This window comes from Malus sylvestris, chromosome 12 (assembly GCF_916048215.2).
Source record: "Malus sylvestris chromosome 12, drMalSylv7.2, whole genome shotgun sequence".
In the NCBI taxonomy this organism is placed as follows: domain Eukaryota; kingdom Viridiplantae; phylum Streptophyta; class Magnoliopsida; order Rosales; family Rosaceae; genus Malus; species Malus sylvestris.
In genome coordinates this window covers 8,503,058-8,526,676 of record NC_062271.1, presented here as the reverse complement: position 1 = coordinate 8,526,676, position 23,619 = coordinate 8,503,058, and the positions used below count along the sequence as shown (strand labels likewise).

The following is a 23,619-nucleotide window of genomic DNA, read 5'->3' as shown; positions in this document are numbered from 1 at the left end:
GCTAATCACCCAAAGAGAGGGCCTTCATTCCTTGCATCTAAAATCTATGGATTTGGTTGGAAGAATAGGTTTCTCAAAGTTCCCAAAATTGAGAACCTCTAAGTCTCTTCACCAAGGTTAGATTGTAGAAGAAATGAGTGACTTTGGAGTTGTTAGGATTGCTAGATTCTTACTCCAAAGGGCCGGCCTCTTTAGAGAGAAATGGAGAGACAATTCTCTCCAATTTTCCCCAAAAACAAACCCTTAATGAATTTTGGTTATAAAGTCCTTTATATAGTCCCTTCAAATAAGTGACCTAAAGAACTAAAACCCTAATTCATCTACTATGGCCGGCCATATTGGGATTTTTGGGCTTTTGGGCCTTTGTGAATCTTTATTCATTAAGTTGTCATACAACTTAAGTCAATGGGCTTGACGTTCGAAGCCCATTGGACCTTAAGGTCCATAACTATCCCGAGGTCTTTAACGAACTTATTCGTTTGATTAATTAACAAATTAATTAATACTTGCCATAAATAAATGATTAAACCATTTAATCATTCTTTCTCATCTCCGTTTAATCTTTAATCTCCACCTTTTATGGTGTGCGATCCATTAGGTTCCTTTTAGCGAGGTAGTGGGCGATTAAAACCATTTTACATCGATTGTGAATTGAAACTATTTTCAATTCTCCCTTTAGTGATTACACACGTTTAGGGCTTCCACAAACCATGAGTGACACCTAGCAGCATATCATGGTTACCCAAGCTAATCAGAAGAGGATAGAGAACCTATTCAGTTCGGGATTACAAATGCAATACGGTCTTTCTCTAATCTAATACTCTTGACCACATTGTTTGGTATGATAGTTTATTTACTCATGTCTACTATCCAATGTGAATCGTTTGCTTATATGATTTCCTTGAATGTGATTTGGAACGCATTCCCTAATCTCATTCATACTCTGGCCAGAGATTCCAAATCATATCATAGAGTATTCTCCCTCAACTGTTTGAAGGTTAGAGATCCCTTGTTGCGTATTCACTTGTCTCCATAGCTAAGTGGCTTAACCCCAACGATGCCGTGGACACCCCGAGGGGGTGACTTTGACATAATAAAAGATCAAGGACTTAACCACAAGACAACTGTGATGCCTCAGGTCAAAGGACTACTTTGCATTATCCCAACCATGAGTTCTTATGTGACATGGAATATGAGAACTCTTCGTTGATCACGTTCAGTGTACTCATTCTCTATTGAGCACCTACGTACTTGTCTTGATGTCACACACACCAATGACTCGAGACTAATCACTCTCCCTGAGAGAAGACATAGTACGTACCGATCTTTACGGACTGTCAATGCCCAATTGACAATCCTATGATCAGGAACATTTAGGATGTGTCTACGAAAGAATGGTCTCATGAATCTAACTTCATTAGATTACATTCTCCCAATCACATATTCCTTGGACTTTATCGTTTAAGCATATAACATTTATATGGGACGGCTCAAACAATAATCTTTGCCCTTTATATGTAAAACTAGATTAGTTTAACATGTGAAATGTCCGTAAAGTATCATCATATGATTGGCTTTAGGGCACATTTCCAACAATCTCCCACTTGCACTAGAGCCAATCAGCTTGGTCATCAGTATGATACCTCTTCTGTAGTCATTTCATAAATGGCTGAGTAGTAGGCCTAGTCAATGGATATCTATATGTTATCCATAGAAGCAACCTTGAGAATAACGACGTCACCATTATACATGATTCTCAATCATGTGGTTCAGTCTTTCATTTGTGTTTGGACCTTGATGAGACCTTGATTCCCAGGCTTGAGCTATCGCCCCATTAGTGTCATACACTTTCTGGTTGGAACCGAATAGAGAGTTCATAAATGAACTTTCCCATCCAAACAACATTGTTGTAAACTTCTATATGGCAATATATTTTGCATTCATAATGGAACACACTAAAGTCATTACTTTAATGTTTCCATCCAAATATCTCTTTAGTCATAATAAAGAGATATCTGTTTATCTCTTCATTCATAATGAAGAAACATCCAATGATGGATTAGATTCATAATCTAATACATTTACGCTTCCATTACGTTACTCTAATTCTTCAACATTCTTTGAGGAATATATCCTTTAGTATTTCTTAAATACTTAAGGACTCACTTAACAGTTGCCATGGTTCTGATCCTGGGCTTGCACTGATATCGTCTTGTACCGTTCTAGGTACAACTCATATCAATGTTTTTCATACAATATGAAATACATAAATCACCTTTCTGCGTATGCATAAAGGATTCTATTTACGCATTATTTCTTTGGGAGTCAAAGAGTACGTTCTCTTTGAGAAGAGCAACTTCTTAGTCCAACTAGAATTGTCCTCCTAATTGAAGTTTATCATCATATGAAAGACTTTCTAGCATATTTTGTCTATTATTAGGGTATGATATAATCCAATTATATCCTAAAATCTATCAATATAGATTTCCATCCCATGTATACAGACTATGTCTCCCATATACATTCTATCTTTATAGAATGCTTAAAGTCATAACTTTAACGAAGAAGTATTCTTTTCATTTCCAAAATTAATATATCATATATATTTAAATTTTAGGAACATGATTAACTCCCACTAATCTTTTGTAAACCTAGTAAACAAAAGATTCATTTACATCTTTATGAGAAATCAAACGATTTGATCTTTCTCTCATAAGACGCATATAGCTCCCACTAGCTTGCTAAGATTCATGATGGATGGATCTCTACAACTTACATGTCTTGTGATTTTTAGTTTTAGACATATATTATCAAGACTATCTTAATAATGGTTTCGGAAACCCATATTATGTCCAAACATTGAATCACCATTTAGTTGTAGCTAGCAATCTTCGAATTAATTGAAACCAAGACTATCTCAAAGATGGTTTCTTCAAAGTCAACCATTCTCTTTGATTGTAGTCACCTTAAGCTACCAATTAGCTTATGAAGGTTTCATTATTTCGGGTCAAATGGTACTTTACCATTTCCTTGAGTATGTATCATATATACATTCAATGTAGTCATAAGGATTTTCATTCTTATTTCTTTCGAATTAAGAGGTGCAACTCTATGACATAGTCATAAAGTTCAAACCATTCAACTGAGACGGTTTATAAATCCTTCTCGACTACCTTGGAGCTTTTGGTATAGGAACTAGGTTGTTATATTTGTTGATTACTTTCTTGTCTCTCAAAGAACCCATTCTTTGAGTTCTATCTCTCGTTCATTTGCTCTTAGGCAAATCACATTGTAGGATTACAATGAACTTCCCAACAAAACAACATTTGTTAGTTGGATTATAGAAGCGATATCCAAAAGTTAATTTAAGGATATCCCACAAGATTGTTATCAAACAAATATTGCTTATTAGCACACAACCCCAAATCTTAACATGCTTAAGATTTGTCTTTCTTTCCAACTACATCTTATGGAGTTATGAAAATTTTGGAAGATCTTCTAATTGACAATCATATTGTTTTAGAAGTATATATCCTATATATGGGTAATAGATAACATCTAACGAACTAAATCTTATTCGAGTTCGTTCTTCTCCTAATGGAGAAATACATTATCTTATGATGCTATTTTCCTTGATATCTTTCAAGGAAACTCATCTAAAGTGTTACCTTTCCTTGGATCAAATCTAAGGAGGTAAATACTTTAGATATCTTACTCATCTATTTACATTTCTTGAATTCTTTGAAACCTTTTGCAAAGTATTCGGACTTGTGTTTATTCAAAATAAACTATAGTCCAACCGAGAGTGATCTTCGGTGAATGTCATATAACATGAGTAGTATTATGTTGTGGACAAGTGCCACTAACATCTAAGTGAATTAACCTCAACAACTTTGTGATTCTTTCTTCTTTCCAAAAGAATAAAGATTCGAACATTTCGCCTCTATACAATTTTAACAAGAAGGTATTGGATCCGGATCTAACGATCCAAAACATCCTTGTTTCACCAACTCGTAACTTATGTTTTAGAGGTATCACAATTTAGTTGGGATTAGTCACTACCTTGCAACCTTTTGGGTTTTAAGCATCATTATATTCTAAACAGTTAACACTACCATATCATCTCTACTATAGAGACAATCAATTAGATTACTATAATCCAATTTCTTTGGTAGTTCATATGAGGAAGTAAGTACTATCTGCTTTCGCAGAGATCTATATCTTATTCACGTTCCGTATGTGAAGCACCTTTTCTTCTCTCATATATCTTCTACTTCTTATTAGTCACACTTTTACAACGATTTGTAAAACATAGTTACTAATACGGAATCATACATTCAAGTAGAAGAACCAACTGTTTTGAACTATTCAAGAACAATTTACAACACCTTCGAAAGGTGTGTTCTTGACACTTGCAAGACATTTCTTGCAAATACCCCTTCCAATGTCCATCCTTTCATAAAGAAAGTTTGTTCCCTTGGAGTTATTTATCTTCTTTATTTGACTTTCACCTTTGACTACATTAGTCATGGTCCCTAAACTCTCACTATCTCTCTTGAAACCTTTTTCAATTGTGTTATACACATCAAACAATTTGGAGAGTATGTGGTTATTGTTCACTACATAGTTTACCATAAACTTAGTGAACCATTAGGATAGGGAAACAAAGGTGAAGTCCTTGCCTAGTTTCCGTCTCGTTAAGTGGTTTAACACTTCAACACTCAATGATTCAAAATCATCATAAGTCCATGTTAATGGACTATTTTTGTCAACCAACCATTATGTTCTAAACATAATTACAAACTTTCAAGAGTTGTACAAGGCAACTCTCATTTCTTCATACAACAATTTGTAAGTGAAGAATCATGGCACATAAAGTGTCCATGCCCTTGTGCTTACTTCTCAAGTTCTTTGTTCAATTAACAAAGAAATAAGCACTAAGTGTTTGTATTGACTAAGGGTTGTTCAAAGCAACTCTTATTTCTTCATACAACAATTTGTAATTGAAGAATTATGACATTTAAAAGTGTTGTCCTCTCTATGATAGACCTTTTCTAACATATTCTTCTAATGATACATTATCAATAGGAAGATTGTGAGGATGAGACTACTTAGGTACATTTACAAGCCATTAAAGACAATCTATGGTTTTGTAGTACCAAGTCCGTAAACTAAACGTTCGGCTTTTATTTGTCAAATGTTGGATAGCGTTTGCAAATATATTGGTAAACAAATACATAACGTATATAAATTGATTGATTTTAAGCTATTTGATTCGGGTCTTTAAATCAAATAGCATCACCTACTATTTTTGGCAAATTCCATATCCCTCATTGGAATTCGAGAGTTTTGGATGAAACTCTTAGTAGGTTATGGGAGGCTCACTACTACCAAGCCCACCTCACAATGATATGATATTGGCTAGCATTAATAATAATGAGAGAGTACGCTTACTCATTTGCAACTAATGCAAGTACCCATCTTATTTGGCCTCTAGAGAATGTCACCTCACAATGATATGATATTGGTTCCATTGCACTTAGTTAAGTCATTCCCACCATGCTTAGTTCATGAAGGGTTTCAAGAATAGCCTCACGATGATACGATATTGGCCATCCTCGTTGCCTACACTCACCTCATCATATGTATATAGACTCCTCCTGAGTATAAGCATGCACTTTGTACTTCCCCATGATAGGGTGAAGCCGGTGTACAAGTCATAAACGATTGGAACTACCATGGTGGAAGGCCACGAAAGAATGTTCTAAGCACTCTCACGCTTCCAACTTAATATTGGTTTGGTTGAGGGTTTTAGGTCTCATCACATATCAATATACATTTTAATCTCTATTAAAACAATTTTGGTCCTATTACAACTATTGGTCCATATGATTGTTTTAGTTGTACATAATACTCCCACTATGCTTTTAAAACGGTTTTTAAAGCAAGAGTATATGTTACTACTAACATAAGGTTTGCATTCATTTGATGGACTATATAGTTGCCTTAGGGCCTTAGGATGACTATGAACCTTTGTTTAGATTCAACACGAGCCTTGTGTTGAATCTCGGTCTAGGGATGGAGATTGATTTTAGTTACGCGTTTAATCACATTAAGGCGTGTTGTCTTAGGGGCGTTGGACCCAATTACTTCATTTTCATGCATATCATATAAAGCAAGAAAGAAATACTTCAAAGTAAAGGATGAGCTTATGCTCATTACAACATTTGCATAATACAAATTACCTTAAAGTAAAGAAGAACTTATGCCCTTTTACAACATTTGATCAAATCAAATTACAACCAAAATCTAATCTACACATTCCCATGGTTCAAACAAATTTGAAACGCCTTTCACATAGCTCAATTATATTAGGCTTAGGTTCATAATCATCCTTTAATTAATTAACGCTTTAACTAATTAATTGAATTCAACATTTTCATTTGGTTTTTGTATCCATAAAATTGATTTAAGTGGAGCTAAACAAAATGAAAATCCAATTCTCATTTAAAGAGACAAAACAATTTTGTTCTCATCCTATTTGGGCCATCATGCAATAACCACAACTTTTTGGGCCATATTGCGAAAACATAAACTTTTGGGGTCACTTTGTAAAAACACAAAAGTCACTACTTCATGTAAATACAACTAGAACCCAAAATTTAAATAAATTCAAAACTTCATTAAAGGAGCAAAACAATTTGTCCTTTAGCGTTTTTAGGCCTTAACGTCAAAACGTAAACTTTCGGGTCAAAGTACAAATACACAAAAGTATCAAAACTTTATGTAATTGCATAAAAGCCCCAAAAATACCCTATTTTATTAGGGTGGCCGGTTTTTAGGGATAAAAGGTGTGGTGTGTGTTTTGATTTATTAGTTTTGTCAAAAACAATCAAGTGGTGCATAAGAAAAGAAATTCTTATCACCTTTTCTTTTACCTTTCATAATGATGATAGATATTTCTATTGCTATTTAATCAAATATCTAACATTTTAAATACATGATAAATCATTTGAAAAACATATAACATAAACTTTATGAAATATTCAAAACTTTGAATCAAAACACAAAACCTTTTTGTTCTTGGCAAGAACATCAAGAACAATGAAGAACATCCATGAAAACCCATAAGAGCTCCATGAATGTTTTCAAGCCATAAAACTCAAATTTTCACCATTCAAAATGGTGTTAACATCCTAGGGTACTTAGGGGTTCCAAAAGTCACCTTAAAACATTTTTAACAAGACAAACATGAACCCAAAAAATCACCCTTTGGATTTGGCCGAAAATCCCCAAAATCATGGCACCAAATTTTAGCTCCAATATTCATCCTCATATGAACTACATCTACAACATTTGAGATGGCAAATTTTCAAACAAAATTTACATTCAAAGAAGCAAGAATAAAGCTTGTAACAATTACAACTTTTAAATCATAAACTTATGAACTACAAAACCCAAAAGGATTCACCAACTACTAGACCTAGGCTCTGATACCACTTGAAGGATTTATTTTGAAAAACATGTTCATTTGAGCAACATCATATGGCATGCAATTAACAATTAAAGGCGGAATCATGCTTGCATGCACTCAAAAACAAAACATTACCATGAAATTCAAAGCCTAGTAGATTGGTGAACCAATAATCAACTCAAAACAAAGTGAGTTGAAATTATTACCTTTGTAGATTCCTCCTTGCATAAGCAAAGGCTAATCACCCAAAGAGAGGGCCTTCATTCCTTGCATCTAAAATCTATGGATTTGGTTGGAAGAATAGGTTTCTCCAAGTTCCCAAAATTGAGAACCTCTAAGTCTCTTCACCAAGGTTAGATTGTAGAAGAAATGAGTGACTTTGGAGTTGTTAGGATTGCTAGATTCTTACTCCAAAGGGCCGGCCTCTTTAGAGAGAAATGGAGAGACAATTCTCTCCAATTTTCCCCAAAAACAAACCCTTAATGAATTTTGGTTATAAAGTCCTTTATATAGCCCCTTCAAATAAGTGACCTAAAGAACTAAAACCCTAATTCATCTACTATGGCCGGCCATATTGGGATTTTTGGGCTTTTGGGCCTTTGTGAATCTTTATTCATTAAGTTGTCATACAACTTAAGTCAATGGGCTTGACGTTCGAAGCCCATTGGACCTTAAGGTCCATAACTATCCCGAGGTCTTTAACGAACTTATTCGTTTGATTAATTAACATATTAATTAATACTTGCCATAAATAAATGATTAAACCATTTAATCATTCTTTCTCATCTCCGTTTAATCTTCAATCTCCACCTTTTATGGTGTGCGATCCATTAGGTTCCTTTTAGCGAGGTAGTGGGCGATTAAAACCATTTTACATCGATTGTGAATTGAAACTATTTTCAATTCTCCCTTTAGTGATTACACACGTTTAGGGCTTCCACAAACCATGAGTGACACCTAGCAGCATATCATGGTTACCCAAGCTAATTAGAAGAGGATAGAGAACCTATTCAGTTCGGGATTACAAATGCAATACGGTCTTTCTCTAATCTAATACTCTTGACCACATTGTTTGGTATGATAGTTTATTTACTCATGTCTACTATCCAATGTGAATCGTTTGCTTATATGATTTCCTTGAATGTGATTTGGAACGCATTCCCTAATCTCATTCATACTCTGGCCAGAGATTCCAAATCATATCATAGAGTATTCTCCCTCAACTGTTTGAAGGTTAGAGATCCCTTGTTGCGCATTCACTTGTCTCCATAGCTAAGTGGCTTAACCCCAACGATGCCGTGGACACCCCAAGGGGGTGACTTTGACATAATAAAAGATCAAGGACTTAACCACAAGACAACTGTGATGCCTCAGGTCAAAGGACTACTTTGCATTATCCCAACCATGAGTTCTTATGTGACATGGAATATGAGAACTCTTCGTTGATCACGTTCAGTGTACTCATTCTCTATTGAGCACCTACGTACTTGTCTTGATGTCACACACACCAATGACTCGAGACTAATCACTCTCCCTGAGAGAAGACATAGTACGTACCGATCTTTACGGACTGTCAATGCCCAATTGACAATCCTATGATCAGGAACATTTAGGATGTGTCTACGAAAGAATGGTCTCATGAATCTAACTTCATTAGATTACATTCTCCCAATCACATATTCCTTGGACTTTATCGTTTAAGCATATAACATTTATATGAGACGGCTCAAACAATAATCTTTGCCCTTTATATGTAAAACTAGATTAGTTTAACATGTGAAATGTCCGTAAAGTATCATCATATGATTGGCTTTAGGGCACATTTCCAACATCCTGCAATGCCCCATTTGTTATTTTCAAGTATAGGAATCATTAAAAGCAAAGCTTATCCAAAATACACTGCAGATAGTACTATTTCATCATAGGACATGGGTAGGATTATCTCCGCAGTGCTCCCATTGAATCATCCACAATTCGGTTGTCCCTTTAGATCTTGGAATCTCTAGTCAGCTAGGTTGGATTGCCATTATGGCAATTCTTAAGACGTAGGCTTTTAACCCATTCCCCTCGATGATACAACTTCCTCTCTAGTCAAACCTTTAAAAATTGGTACCACTAGGTTGACTACTCATTATATGACCATAACAAACTTTATATCCATGCATGGAAATAATTTCCTTTGAGAGTAGTTGTTTTCCAATGTTTAGTCTTTCAAAACATATGTTAGGACTTACAAAGTAATTTGCTAATACTTGGGTACATTCCCCCACATTTAAGGTATTTGCTAGAAGATCTCCAACCTTTCAATGCCTTAAAATTACCATTATAATAAGAAATGACATTTTGATTGTCTCATTCAATTAGCAAACTATATTTCCATTCTTCTTTAAGTAAATCTGATATCTCAAAATCAGATAAGCTACCCCTACAATTCTTCGATAATTGTGGTTACTTTTAACATTATCATCAAATCGATCACGTTTCTACTTTAAGAAGTAAAGAGCAACTAAGATAGACTTTATCTATCTTTTCTTTTAGGCTTTCAAGCCTCACAAGTCCTTTATATGAGAAGCACTTCTCTTGAACATTCAACTAGGTATCTAGACCTTTTGTTTCTTGAAATTAAACAAGAACCACACTCATAAAATTAATCACAACATTATTATAATAATGGTTAAGACTACAATTAAAGATGTGTCCACTATGGAAGCTAATTCCAAAAGGCACCAGTCTGAAACTGTACCCCATTTCAGAAAGAAATGTCTTCTATCTGAAGATTTCGTTAGTAAATACACACACATATTTTCACGAACAGTTATGAGTATGATGCACCACCGTTTACATCTTTAGCATAAAGATGATATTGAAAACCATTTACAGTTTGGACAGTAACTTCCATATAGTGGCTTTTCACACAAGCAACAAAACAAACAGATTTCACACAAGCAACAAAACAAACAGATGCCACTCATACGACACCATTGATATCTTTGGTTAGTCTGAAAATGATCAAATTCATAACCACACAATTTCTGTAAAAACGCAATGGTTACTGTCTGGCAAAAGACCCATAAGTCATCATGACCTTCGAACATTTTGGAAAGATGACATCTCTTTCCTTCACGCATTTGTTCGGATTTGAAACAGTTATAGCCATTTCCTTTTAAGCTTGGGTAAAGGATGCAATTTCCAGCCTTTGACATCCTTTCACTTGTACTACTTCGTCAAAATTTGAAAAGCCAATCAGTAACCAATCTGGGCAAACATTCTGATTATGTTTAGATAAACAATATGCCCGATGAGATACGGTTTGAATGGTCAAACCGTTCCTCCACTTTTGTTTTATTCCAGAAACCAACTTGTATTCAAAAGGTTTAACATGAAAATTACAATCAACTATTACAGGTACATTCGTTTAAGCCTGAACTGTACCGAGAATATAAACATCGCCAAATTAATCCAGAAATATGACAAACATATATAAGAAACTGTGTGCACATTTTGTGATAATTTAAAATTGACAGATGATATAATATTTGAAATTGGCTTGTCAAACAAAGAGAACTAAATAATTAATTTGACAGCATGCACCGAGATTAATATCATAATTATGTGTATTGATTCATATATAAAATGCAAATACCAATCAGTACTATGATAAGAATACGATTCATTAGACAAGCAAATGCACCGCTTCACAATATATATGTCTTCGAATGGTCAATTAATATATGATATATGGGCAGCACTATTGTAATCAATATGCATAACAATACTGGATGCAAGGAAGAACATACAAAATTCTGTCTCGCCAGCATATAGCAAATAAACCAATAAACATATTGTTTCTTCATGTTTTCATTCAACCATAAATATAGCAAATAAACCATAAACTTGTCTTAAGATTGTTGGAAAAAATTGGGGTCTAATTGCTATATTAAATTACATAAAATTTTAAGAAATAATTCATGCAATTTATATCACAATAATGCATGCACATGAGTAACCAATGTTAAATAAACATGATAGAATGAATTAGAAAAACCTAGAAAATACGATCGAGGAAAGTATTGGACATTTTGTCCTTAAGACAAGTTTACGCCTCACTACGGTGCTCATGGTTGACCGGCGCATGTCTCTAAAGATACAACGACCACGTCCTTGTAATAGTAGCACTCCAAATCACAGCGCTCCATGAACCACGATTATATTGAAAAATCTCTCATATAGACTCAATGAGACTCTCTAATATTTAATGCACTATATGTATGTATGATGAAATGTTATTTTGTGATTATAGGAGGCTTCCCTATTTATAGAATGTGATATACCTCTTTGGAAAGCATGTGACTATTCATGAAGAGTCAAAAGTTGCAACTCTTCATTTGAGTATACACATCTTTCTACCAAAAAGGCTCCACTTCTAATTTCCATTCAATTAATAAATTTAATATAATAATAATATTATTAAAATTTCCAACAATATCTTCACCGTAAAAATTTCATAATCAAAACTGTTCAATCTCTTAATTTCATTTGAAAACTATCCCTAGAAAAAAAAAATCATTCAAAAATAGGCATCCTTTAGTCATCCAAATGAATCAAATAAGTTAACAGTATAGGTACTAAGTAGCATATTCATGATAAACCGTCGATTTATTTGTTCGATATACCGTCTACACTTCCTCTTTCAAAGCTACAACCACTTCCTCTTTCTTGATTTGGTGGTTGAAGGGGCAATTATATACTCTTCCGAGTTACTCAACTCCCCCAAAGAAGTACTCATTTCGTGTCCTTGATAGATAGGATTATGAAAGTAAGCTCTTCATCTGTCTTTAACCATGTTCTTCGTAGCTAGAACATTTATATCCTCATCCTTAATGCACCTTACTTGGTTCAAGTATCTTGTCTTATTTTCCTTTGCTCTAGCCAGTTTATAGATTGTAACTCTTCTTATTTGGTATCTAAGTGCTTATAAATATAGTAAAAGCTGCTAGCTGTGCTTCTCTCACAACTTTCTTCAACTCCTTCTTGGCTATTTTATATGTGAAGTCTCATCCCCGGATTTCATTATTTAAATTTTGTATTCATATTTCGTAATTGTTAAGATGCACATTTTTATTTTCGGTGTAAGATTTTTTTTCGAAATTTATAAAAAGACGAAAATGCCCTTATTGGACTATGCGGAGTTCTACATGGACGTTTTAGATCCATTCTTGTTTTTTTCTTGCCATTAATTGGCACATGTGACTTGTCATTTTCTGGCCTTATTTTGTGCCCATGGGCCACTTCTCATTTTCTGGAGCCTTATCCCTCTCTCTCCGTTTTTGGTCTCTATAATTTTTCTTTCATCCGTCTTGCCCTCTCCCTTTCCTGAGCTCACACCACCTCCATCCCCAAAATTTCTTTTGGCACTTTGATCACTGAAACCACCACTACCTTTCTTTCCTCACCACAACGACATCTGTAAGTTTTGCTGACACACCCTGACGTGATTAGCCTTCTAATCACGGAAGAAATATGCTGGTCGATACTAAATTGACAATAAAGCCTCACCATAAAAGTGACGAAATCCTATCAACTGAATGACAAAACCATTAGTAAAAAAATTGTGATGTGAAATATTTTGAACCGTAAGGTTCTTTTATTATTTAATTAAACTATTGTATCAAGTAAGTTCCAAGTTGGATGGGAACAAACCAACCTAGCTGTGACATACACAAAAATTTGTCTACCGAATCTCTTTATTTTTCAATTATATCTTGTTCCAATAAATAAACAATTTCCCGGATGGTAAAAGTAATGTCTTGCAATCTCATCCTTATCACTTTGATTATTTAACTAATAAAACTAATTACGTGCATGATTAAGAATCTAATTGTGTCCATATCTAGATTAGCTCTCATGTCTTGCGAAATAAGCATGGTCATTGCGCAGAATCGTTAAGATTCTGCCAATTGCAGAAACAAGGTGATGGTGGCACATCTGCTCCATCTAATCCAGCTTTGCGTGGAGCTATTGAGTCCATGACTAGATTTCTAATGTAACTGTATTCAGATCAGCCTTATTTCGGCTCTAGAAAATCATGGTCCCACAATTCTCCATCTTCTTTCGATTAATAATATCGACCATAACTTTGAAAATTCTGAAGTAGGAGACATCAACCCTAATAAAATCAACGTATCCAGAAGTTTCCAATGAACTCATTAAATCATGATACTCCAACTTCAAAAATTCTTTGTAATCAGCATTTTTAATAACTAGACATGATTTCATATCAGCATTTTTCAGAACCACACAAGAACTTTGATATCAAATAGTGATAAGTACCATATGGACAACGATCAAACAAGGGAGAAAGATCAAGATTCGAGAGACAATCACCTGAAAAATTTTCACATCATATTGGACATGAACTATCCAAACAATGATCAAATATTGGAGGAAGATACAGATTCAGATCTTCATGTACTAGCATCTGTGACAATACTTGCATTCCTCCGTTAAGGATGAGATCGTTCCCCCCGCTTATGAATAATGTATTTTCACTGTAAAAAATTCCTAATAAAAACCGTTCAATCTCTTTATCTTCATTTGAAAATCAACCCTAGAAAAAATCATTCCAAAACAGGCATTGTTTAGTCATCCAAATGTGTCACACCCCGACCTGCGAATAAGGACAATTCCCGAGTTAGGATGTGAGCCATATCTTAGCTATAGAAATAAATTCTACAACCAATATATGGTGAAAAATAAAATTAAATTACAACGATTACACCGTGCATCATATAACAAAATCTTACATAAAATTTATAGAATACACAGTGGAATAAGAATAGTGCACAAATTAATTCACAACAAAAACTACCAATTAAATAATAATTAAATTGTAACAATTCTTTCAAATACATGAATTATATGCAAATGAGATAGATAAATGCACTCACTCCCTTCTAATCCCGCTAACACATACCTAAGGCACCCAAGCATGCACGTCCCATACCATGCTTATATCACTTGGCTCCGAATACCTTAGAATATGAGTTAAATTCCCGTTCCTCCCTTAAGCCCAATTTTCAGAATTAAAGTCTCAGTTTCCACTTTATTATACAGACACTTTTCTCGACGTCCAATTGTATATTCAAGTCCTTCTCCCGATGCCTGCCATATACAAGATTCCATTATTTCATATTCAAGGCATTCTCCAGCCCTTGAATATCTTCACAAAACAAACACTCAACAAAAGTGAGCACTTGACCAAACACACCTCTTTTTCTTGCTTTGCAGTGCATATGTATACATAAAAATTAATAATCGCTTACTCACCATATATAAATATTAGCATAGATCAAACTAATTAGTAACCAATGTAATAATATTTGATACTATCATTTAAAATATTGATCATTTACCACTCTAGAATTACCGTCGTCTTGTTTACTTTTGTCTAGCTGGTACCTGTTATTATTTAGACAAGAATTAGACATCCATGTTAGTGAAGAAAATCGAAAGTGAAATAAATGTCTCAAAAGCAACAAGGCATGAAACCTTGTTTCTGGCTTTTCCCCTTCCAAACCTCATCTTTTATTTGTTATTTTCAATCCACCACTTCCTCTTTTTCTCATCTCTTTTCTCTTATTTTCTCACTCACAAACCTGCTCATTTTCTTCCACCCGACTCTTCTCTTCCTTCCACCCAACACTCTACCCTTTAATGTCTTTTTATCATCTTTTGCTTCTCTTTTTCATTCCCTCGAGAACCACTACAAGCTAGCCTAACCTTTTCTTTGAAATTTCCATCTCCTTTCTTTTATATAAACCGACCCCCTTCTTCCTTCTCCTCATCTCTCTCTCTCTCTCTCTCTCTCTCTCTCTCTCTCTCTCTCTCTCTAAACACCTCATCTCCTTCTCATCGTCTCAGTCTGTCAAAAATTTCATAACCAAGGTGGTGATAATTGACAGGAATGGATGAGGCACATGGAGTCGTTCTCATGATAGCATAGCCACGACATCATCCATCGTCTCATTCGTCGTGGCTGCCAGTGGTGAGTGACTGGCCAAGCATACCAGTTGTTGCATGAGAGGTGAGGTTGAGTTGATGATTTCTTCCATTCATTTGTAGTCACGTTAATTCGACTTGCCCATCTAATTTTTGATTGATTGGTGATGTGTTTTCATAGCTCTTACTAGGAGAGTAAAGAAGAAGAGAGTAAGATCTTGTAATAACAAAGTCACGCACCGAATTTAAGTGGTTCGCCAATTCGGCTACGTCCACTACATATGTATATATATTTGTATATTTGTATTTCACTATGTATGAAAGATTTACAAAATACAATGGAAATGGGTTCAAGCCTTGACATAATATGAAAGAAATGGATAGTGAAGGAGGGAGTGGTCTGAGAAAGAAGACATTCTTCTTGCTCGTGTGGTGGTGTTGTTGTTCCTCTATCTTACATTCATTCTTCTCCTTCATTTATAGAGAGTAAATCCGATCGAAGAAGTTGTGCTGCTGGATGTTAAAGATCTTCACTTACGTCTACTCTTGCATTTCAAATCCACCTGTGGTTATCTCATTGGAGTATTTGGAATGATAGATTGAAGCATTGAAGAGAGTATATAGACAAATAATTGAAATTCCCCTAGGCTAGCGAGTAAGCACTCTAAAACAACAACATATTCCCACTTGCATGCCAATAGATACACGTACCTAATCTATGGCCCTATATAGACTCACACCTCTCCAATGTTTAGGGGTGAATAATCACCCTACATTAACTCAACTTGCCACCTAACCATTTGTTAAAAAATATCACACCAATTCTAGTTAGATAATCCCCACTTCAAGCTCTCAGCTTTTTGTTCCTGGTTGTGCTTCAAATTAAAGATCAATGAAGCTAGCAATGGTGATTTTCCATCAACAAGTAAAAAGAATAAGTTTAAGGCCTAACAAAATAATATTATACATATATATATAAGCTACAGAACAAAATTACAACATTATATAATGAGGATGGCAAACACTTGAAACCTCTCTAGTTGGAGAAATTTGAGTTTAAAAGTACTAGTTAGGCGAGAACGAATCAAACTTAAGTCCCACTCTTTTCTCTCCCTTGGTGAGAGTCTTTCTCTCCCCGTGAGAGCCTTTCAGCCTGTGTGCTGAGCTTTCTTTCAAATTTCATTTCCTCCACCGCCGCCGACCCTTGCCATGGCCTGGGTCGGTGGCTCTCAGGTTTAGTTCTCTTTGCAACTTTTCTGCCGATCGTCCCTAATCTATGCTTTAATTTTCCAAATCCTATGCCATCAATTCCAATTTCTTTCCACCATCTTTCCCATCCTCCATCTCCTAGGCTTTCCTTTAACCCATTTGATTTCGGATTTGTAGCTCATTTTCTTAAACGCGTTTTTCTCGGAATGTGCGTAGAGCTCCGGTGCAGGTGATCTCACCACCACCTCTCATGGATCGGGAAGTGTGTTTTGCTCCGGCTCGGATGTTTACACACCTACCTCCCATGGATTTGTTTTCAATGGCTTTGTTGCCTTCGATGACTATGTTGCTGATGAGTTTTCTCACCAGCTTCCTATGTTTCGCTACAAAGTCGTCATCTATGGTGCTTTGTGAAGGTTGTGGGAGTCATCTTTCCATCATTTTTGTGGAGTTGCTTGGCTGGATTTCTGACGTTTGTTGGACGGAAGGTCTCCGACGGTGCATTGGCGGAAGTTGCAAGGAAGATAGGTTTTCTGTTTCTGGGCTCAAACTTTTGGTTTAGGCTTTGTTTTGGGGGTCCATATTTTGTTTTGGGCTTTTTCTTCTAGTTGGACCTCAATTTGTTGTAAAGTTTAGTGTGGTTTGGCAATAAATCTTCTGCTTTTACCAAAAAAAGGTACTAGTTAGGCTTAAATATATTCTTGCTGAAAAAAAATTCCTACTAACTTACATGCCAAAAAAAAATACGAGTTTAAAAGTACTAGTTAGGCTTAAATAAAGGAAGTCCAATAAAATTATTACATTTGGAATAAAAATAATTACTTACACACACACACCTAAACTCGATTTCACAGACCTCACTACGGCCTATAGGTATGGCACAAATTACCTCACTTTCTACCAACACTGCTTCTTTTCTTATTATATTTTCTTTGTTTAAATAGCATGATCATACTAAAAACCTATTAATTACAAACTATTCATTACAAGTTTGTACTGGCTGTTTTCTTCTTTTACGTCCAGTGGTTTTAAGACTCGCAACAACGCATGGGCACTATTGCTAATACATGTACTATAACTACATGTCCATTAAGATCCCTAGAGGAATAGTCATTGTGATTACAACTTGTTCAAAAAACAAAGTTTATAGAAGAAACAACATCGTAAGTACAATTGTCTGCGAACAATATCATCTAAGTAAGTTTGAGCACCTTGGTCGAATGATTTTTCAAGCTCATACTCGACTCTACTCTGCTCGTTTGTAAACCCAAATCTAGATTTTGGTAGGTTGGCTCAACTCAATTTTTGAATGAGCTCGAACTTATGTTTGCCCGACTTAATAAAAATTAAAAAATAATAATAAATAACCAAAATAACAAACCATTGATATTTTGAATGTTTTCTTGGTACAATTACTTGCACATTGAAGGGGACTGCGGTTTAGGCATTAGGTCTTGAACGGTTAATCAAGATCACTTTTTGCGTGGATAATACTTGCATTCCTCTTTTAGGGGGATGTTATCATTTTGCCGCTTGTAAATAATGCGTGCATTTTTACCGTAAAAACTTTATAATCAAAAGCATTCAATCTTTTAATCTTCATTTGAAGATCATCCCACACAAATTATATGAAACATCATTCAGTTATCCAAATGTTTTAAATAAGTCAACGGTGTAGGTATCAAATAACATATTCATACTTTTCTTGATGAGAAGGGATATCAACATCATCAGCAACACCAGCTGCAGGATCAGCAGCAAAGGACAAAGAAGAAGAAAATGTTAATGATCTGCAACACATTTGCAAGAGAGTCTTTATGTACTCCATCTCTATCTCTCTCTCTAGGCAACATGCACTAAGCAAAGACAGATAGAGGGCAAGGGAGAAGCTACGTTGCACGGACACTCCAAAACTCTAAAGTGTCAGAGTATCGGACACTTCAACACAATTTGGACACGCTCTGGACACAGTTTGGACACGATTATGACACTGCATGAGTCTTTTTGTAAATTTAAAAAACATTTTGGGACAGATTTAGAAATATTGAAACTAAAACCTAAAAGTGTCCCCGACCTCAACCTAACTTCAATCCTCTTCTCTCTAATCTGGTGCCCCCCTCAGTTCTATCTCTTTTTAGTTTCTTAGCCACTTGATTCCACATCCGATGCGCAACCTCTAGCATCTAGCATGAGAATTTTGTTATATTATGAGTTCGAGGTAATGTTTTTTTAAATGTAATATTTATTATATTTTAATTGTCGTGCCCTAGTTATGTTTGTGTTTTTGTTTGTTTTTTTAAATTTGTCGTGTTGTTGTATCTGTGTCTGTATCTATGTCTCTGCCTATGCAACATAGGGAGGAGCGAGCAATTGCCTAAAGCCAATTCCCCAAAATCTTTCCGACCCATTCGACTTCGATTTCTCGCCGTCGCGACCGAACTCCAACCAAATGGCGACGGCGGATTTTGCCGATGTGGGGGTGCTCGGAGAGGTGGCGGCATCCTCTGCTGCACCAACAAGACGAAGATGTAATGGGCTTGCGACGAGAAAGTTCAAAGTGAACAAGCTCATGAGCAAATAGCAGAGGGTTCCTCTGTCCTCCAACATGCCCAGTTTTCAGTTTATGATTTGCAGAAGCTGTTTGATAATTGGATTTTGTTTGACTTTTTGAGTTTGATTTGCATGTGGCAATTGGGTAATTGGGTTTTGCTTGAATTTTTAAGTTTGGGCAATAGGATTTGCAGGAGGCAATTGCGTTTTCTTTGTTGAATTATGAGATTAGCTTTGTTCGTGATTTGCCTAAAGCCAATTCTTTCCGCCTGGAAGATTAGTTTATTGAAAGGATAAAACATTCAAAATGATTTTTAGTTTTTTTTAATAGCTATGTGAGCCCATATTAACATGTGGCATTCAGTCACTATCAACGTAGATCACTATCAACGTAGATGCCACATCACCAGTTAACTGCTGATTTAACAATAAATTTAACGGATGTATGAAAGTATCCCAATATTATGACTTTAGGTACCACTCTGGGATGAAAAAAAACTTGATGCACTAAATGTTGAAAACTAAGAAACTTTAGGGTAGTAATTGACATTCATCAATTGACCATTTTACATAACACTTATTACCTACGAGGTTTTCAATATTTACAATTTGGTGACCAACTAGAAACTGTTGCTCGCCCGTTGCAGTGAGATTAAAATTATAAAAATGATTATGTTTGAAAAATATAAAAGACTGGGTCATAGAAGATTAGTATTATTTACTTTGAAAACAATAGAAAGATTTTTTTCATACAAAAGATATAATTGACATAGTCTACATACAAAAAATCGTAGAAACTTTTGACTATCTACATAAAACAAAATAGATCAAGACGTTTTTGTGTAGTTTCTTTGGTTTTCGATCAATAGTAGAACTTATATACAAAAGATTACGAAATGTTGGGTTATTTACATGAAAAAAGTATTGGGGAATTTTGTTTGATTTACATTGAGAAAATATGATAAATGTTGTTCACCAGAGCATCAAAAGTTCCACTCCACTACTCTTGATTGTGAAAAAAGCAGCATAGGCAAAGAAAAAAAATGAAATATTAAAATACATGCAATTAATTTATACAACAGATTTATACTATAAAGAAAATAAGAATAAAGTATGGTTACCTAGGTTTTTAGTGGAAATGAATATGGTTTATACCAGCGTTTTTTTTTTAGCCGAACATAGGTTTATACCAGTTAGAGAGAACTTTTTTTTCAATGATTTAATAGGTTCTTATTTATATTAATGCATTCTAATACTTAGTAGATGATGTTAAATATTTTGGAGATGTGAATATTGAGATTTTATGTTGTTACTAAACAAACAATCTAAAAACCCAGTTAACACCCATAGACTTATCCCCTATATTCTCAAGAGGACCTAATTAATTCACTTCTTCATTCTACCTTACATGTATAATACTTTAACACTTCACAAGTAGCCTAAAACAATAGAATAATATAGGAAATGGTAGAAATCAAGCATTAATTTTGAAACCCTGAAGTAATATAAATTCGAAGACAGGGCATTAATTAATTGGTAGATTGAAGTCTAACTAGGTTGAGAGTGGAGCTTGTTCAGTTCACTTCACAAAAGTCATAGAAATCACGACTCTAAACACTCGGGTTAGTAGGGATGTCTATGAATAATGAGTAGGAAAGAAAAGGAGAGACCTAGTGATGAGTCGATATAAACAAAAGTATCAAATTCCACTCCAATATAACCAAAAACTGTACAAACTCTAATTTGTTGGGCTGCAAAATCATATCTTTGCAGAGCTCTGTGTTCTTTATGACACTGTGGTGGTTCTGTTGTGTAATTAAAAACTAATTTTTATAGAATTCAGAAAAAAGTTTAAAAGAGCTTTTGGATTATCCAGAGTTCTTATAGCTGATCTTTCAATCATGTTCACTTAAAATTGGAGTTTGAGTACAGAACATTAGGTGATGACAAATTAGGTGATCAACACAATATCATCAAACCTTAAGAATAAGAAAGAAACTCTAGAGCTCTTAAGAATATGAACCAAGGCACGAAACTAATGATAAGAGTATATCTTATGTAGTCAGTTGTTCGGATGTAATAATCTATAAAGCTGGGCATTCAACTTTATCTCGTTTGAATGAGGATATTCTTTTACTTGTGAGTCATTTATAACCTCATCTAACAGTTACTAACCAATGTAATAAAACTCTCTGTCCTGATTATAAACACCTCAGGTTCAGTTACATGACTTTATCCTCTTCACTATACAAGGCGACTATACATACAGTGACATTATGCCTATTCACATTTTATTCACGTTCACATTCGCTCACAACGTAAGTGAGCATAGGTATCATGCAGTGACATTACTAGGATAATACTTGGGTCAGGACCCAACATACTAAATTTTTAAGGTGGACCAATAATATTGAAATAACTGGCACATCAAGCAAATTTTCATTAGACTCAAACGTATGTACTTCCGTAGGTGCATGTATAAAGTCGTACAAACACACATGCACACGTGCATAATTGTGCAAGTACAGAGGAATCGGGGAAGCTTTCAGCATATCTTTGAACTACTCATTGGAATTGGAGCATCAGAAACACAATTCTCCGAATCCAAACAACACCCTTAATCAATTTCAAAAGTTTATCAACACAAAATCGAGGTAAAATCTCAAAATGCAAAATAGATATAAAAACTTGCAAGCAATTGTTGTAGGATGCTTCCAAAGAAATCGTTTGGTGGTGATTTGCAGCCGCATCATGCAATTGATCAGATTGACTCTATCTGAGATATGAAATCGAGGATATTTTTATTTTTATTCTTTTATATCAAACGATATTATTTATATTAAGAGGTGGAAAAGTGGGGTTATGCTTTACAGTGGGCTAAGCCCCCATAAATTCTATTTCTATTAAAATGAAAAGAAATACTCCCAATGCTACTCACCAAGGTGCAAAACCATCAGCAGGCATCTTTGCATCGTCAAATCCCCATATCTTTATAGTAACATGATCACTGCAAAATCAGTACATTGTCATTTTAGGTCATGATCAAATGCAAACTCGAGATAAAAACTTCAATTTCTGTTTGGGTGAATTACAATAACACCCCATACAGTTGATCGTGTTTTCACAAAACCCCATCACGTTTGAAACATAATACTAACACTCATTGAGGCTCTAATTTACTTTCACATAACCCCTCTAGGGGTGACATTTGTCACAGCTCGTCCCGAATTATTTTGTTGTCAGTGTGAAATGACTAAAGTACCCTTGAACGTTTGTGGTGTGGTGTGGTTTAGGTTTTGGTTGTGGACCTATATGTTAAGTCCCTAAGTTTTTGGACCCAACTAGAACTAAATTTTTCCTAGTTTTGGTTGGTGACAAACTGGACCACACACTCACACACACACCTTACCCGTTGACCTCTCTCTCTCCTCCCTCTCTCGGATTTTCTTACCATTTCCGTACAACCTGTACGGACAACCCTCAAAACCCTTTCAACTTCACGAATCAAGGTTGTGATTGCTGTTTTTTTTACTCCTTGCAAGCTCAGGAGTCAAATGGTGGTGGTGGTGGTTGGACGTGAAAACCTGAGAACTCAGAATCTCAGATTTTGAGTACTGTTCATGCAGTCGTGATCGTGGAATTTTCAGCGGATTTTAAGGTTCTAGGAAGCTTTAGGACGTCTTCATGAAGCTCAAGGAAGAAAGTTGGAGTGTTTTGGACATCGGGAAGTCCCAGTTTGCGAGTTTCAAGTTTTGGCCGGATTATCGAGGTTTCTCCGGCCAGATCCCGTGGATTTTAGGGCTTAAAATTGGTAAGGTTTTGTTCTACTCGTTGTAAGCTTCATTTTGGTACAAATTTCATGAATTTTGGTTGAGAAATGAAGAAGATATTGAAGTTCTAAGATTTTCCAATTTCCAACAATAACGGCGGCACCGGCGCCGGGCTCCGACGATCTAAGGAAGGAGGAGAAGAATATTCCGTCAAAGTTGACAGAATATTGTAACGTCGTCAGGTATAATTAACTGCATATTCTAGTTTTTAACGGAATATTCCCTAACGGTGTTAACTATTATGTCCCTTATGCCAGGCATGTGCCTGCGCGTGGGTGCTCAGAAAATTTTTCTAAGAATATGGGGATGTTCCTGAGGTTGAGTAGGTCATGGTGGTATATTCAAACACCCCATTTGAGCATTGTATGAGAAGTTGTTTCCTAGTTTTGTATATGTGCTTTAAATAACGTTTATTCAGTTATTTCGCATATAGGTGAGACCTATTCTGAGGACAAGTGCCATCAATCGAGGCTCGGGGGCTACGACCCTTCGACATACCAGTGAGTGGGCTTTTGGTTTTCCGTATATACCTATATACTTGAGATTTTTCCCAGAAAA

At 35.3% G+C, this 23,619-nt stretch overlaps 1 long non-coding RNA gene across 1 annotated transcript; it reads left to right on the top strand.

Annotated features, from left to right (window-relative positions):
• Positions 1-18,730: 18,730 nt before the first annotated feature.
• Positions 18,731-19,542, top strand: LOC126593883 (uncharacterized). Its single transcript, XR_007613047.1, has 2 exons — positions 18,731-18,899; positions 19,038-19,542. It is a non-coding gene; the product is annotated as an uncharacterized LOC126593883 (long non-coding RNA).
• The last annotated feature ends 4,077 nt before the right edge of the window (positions 19,543-23,619 follow it).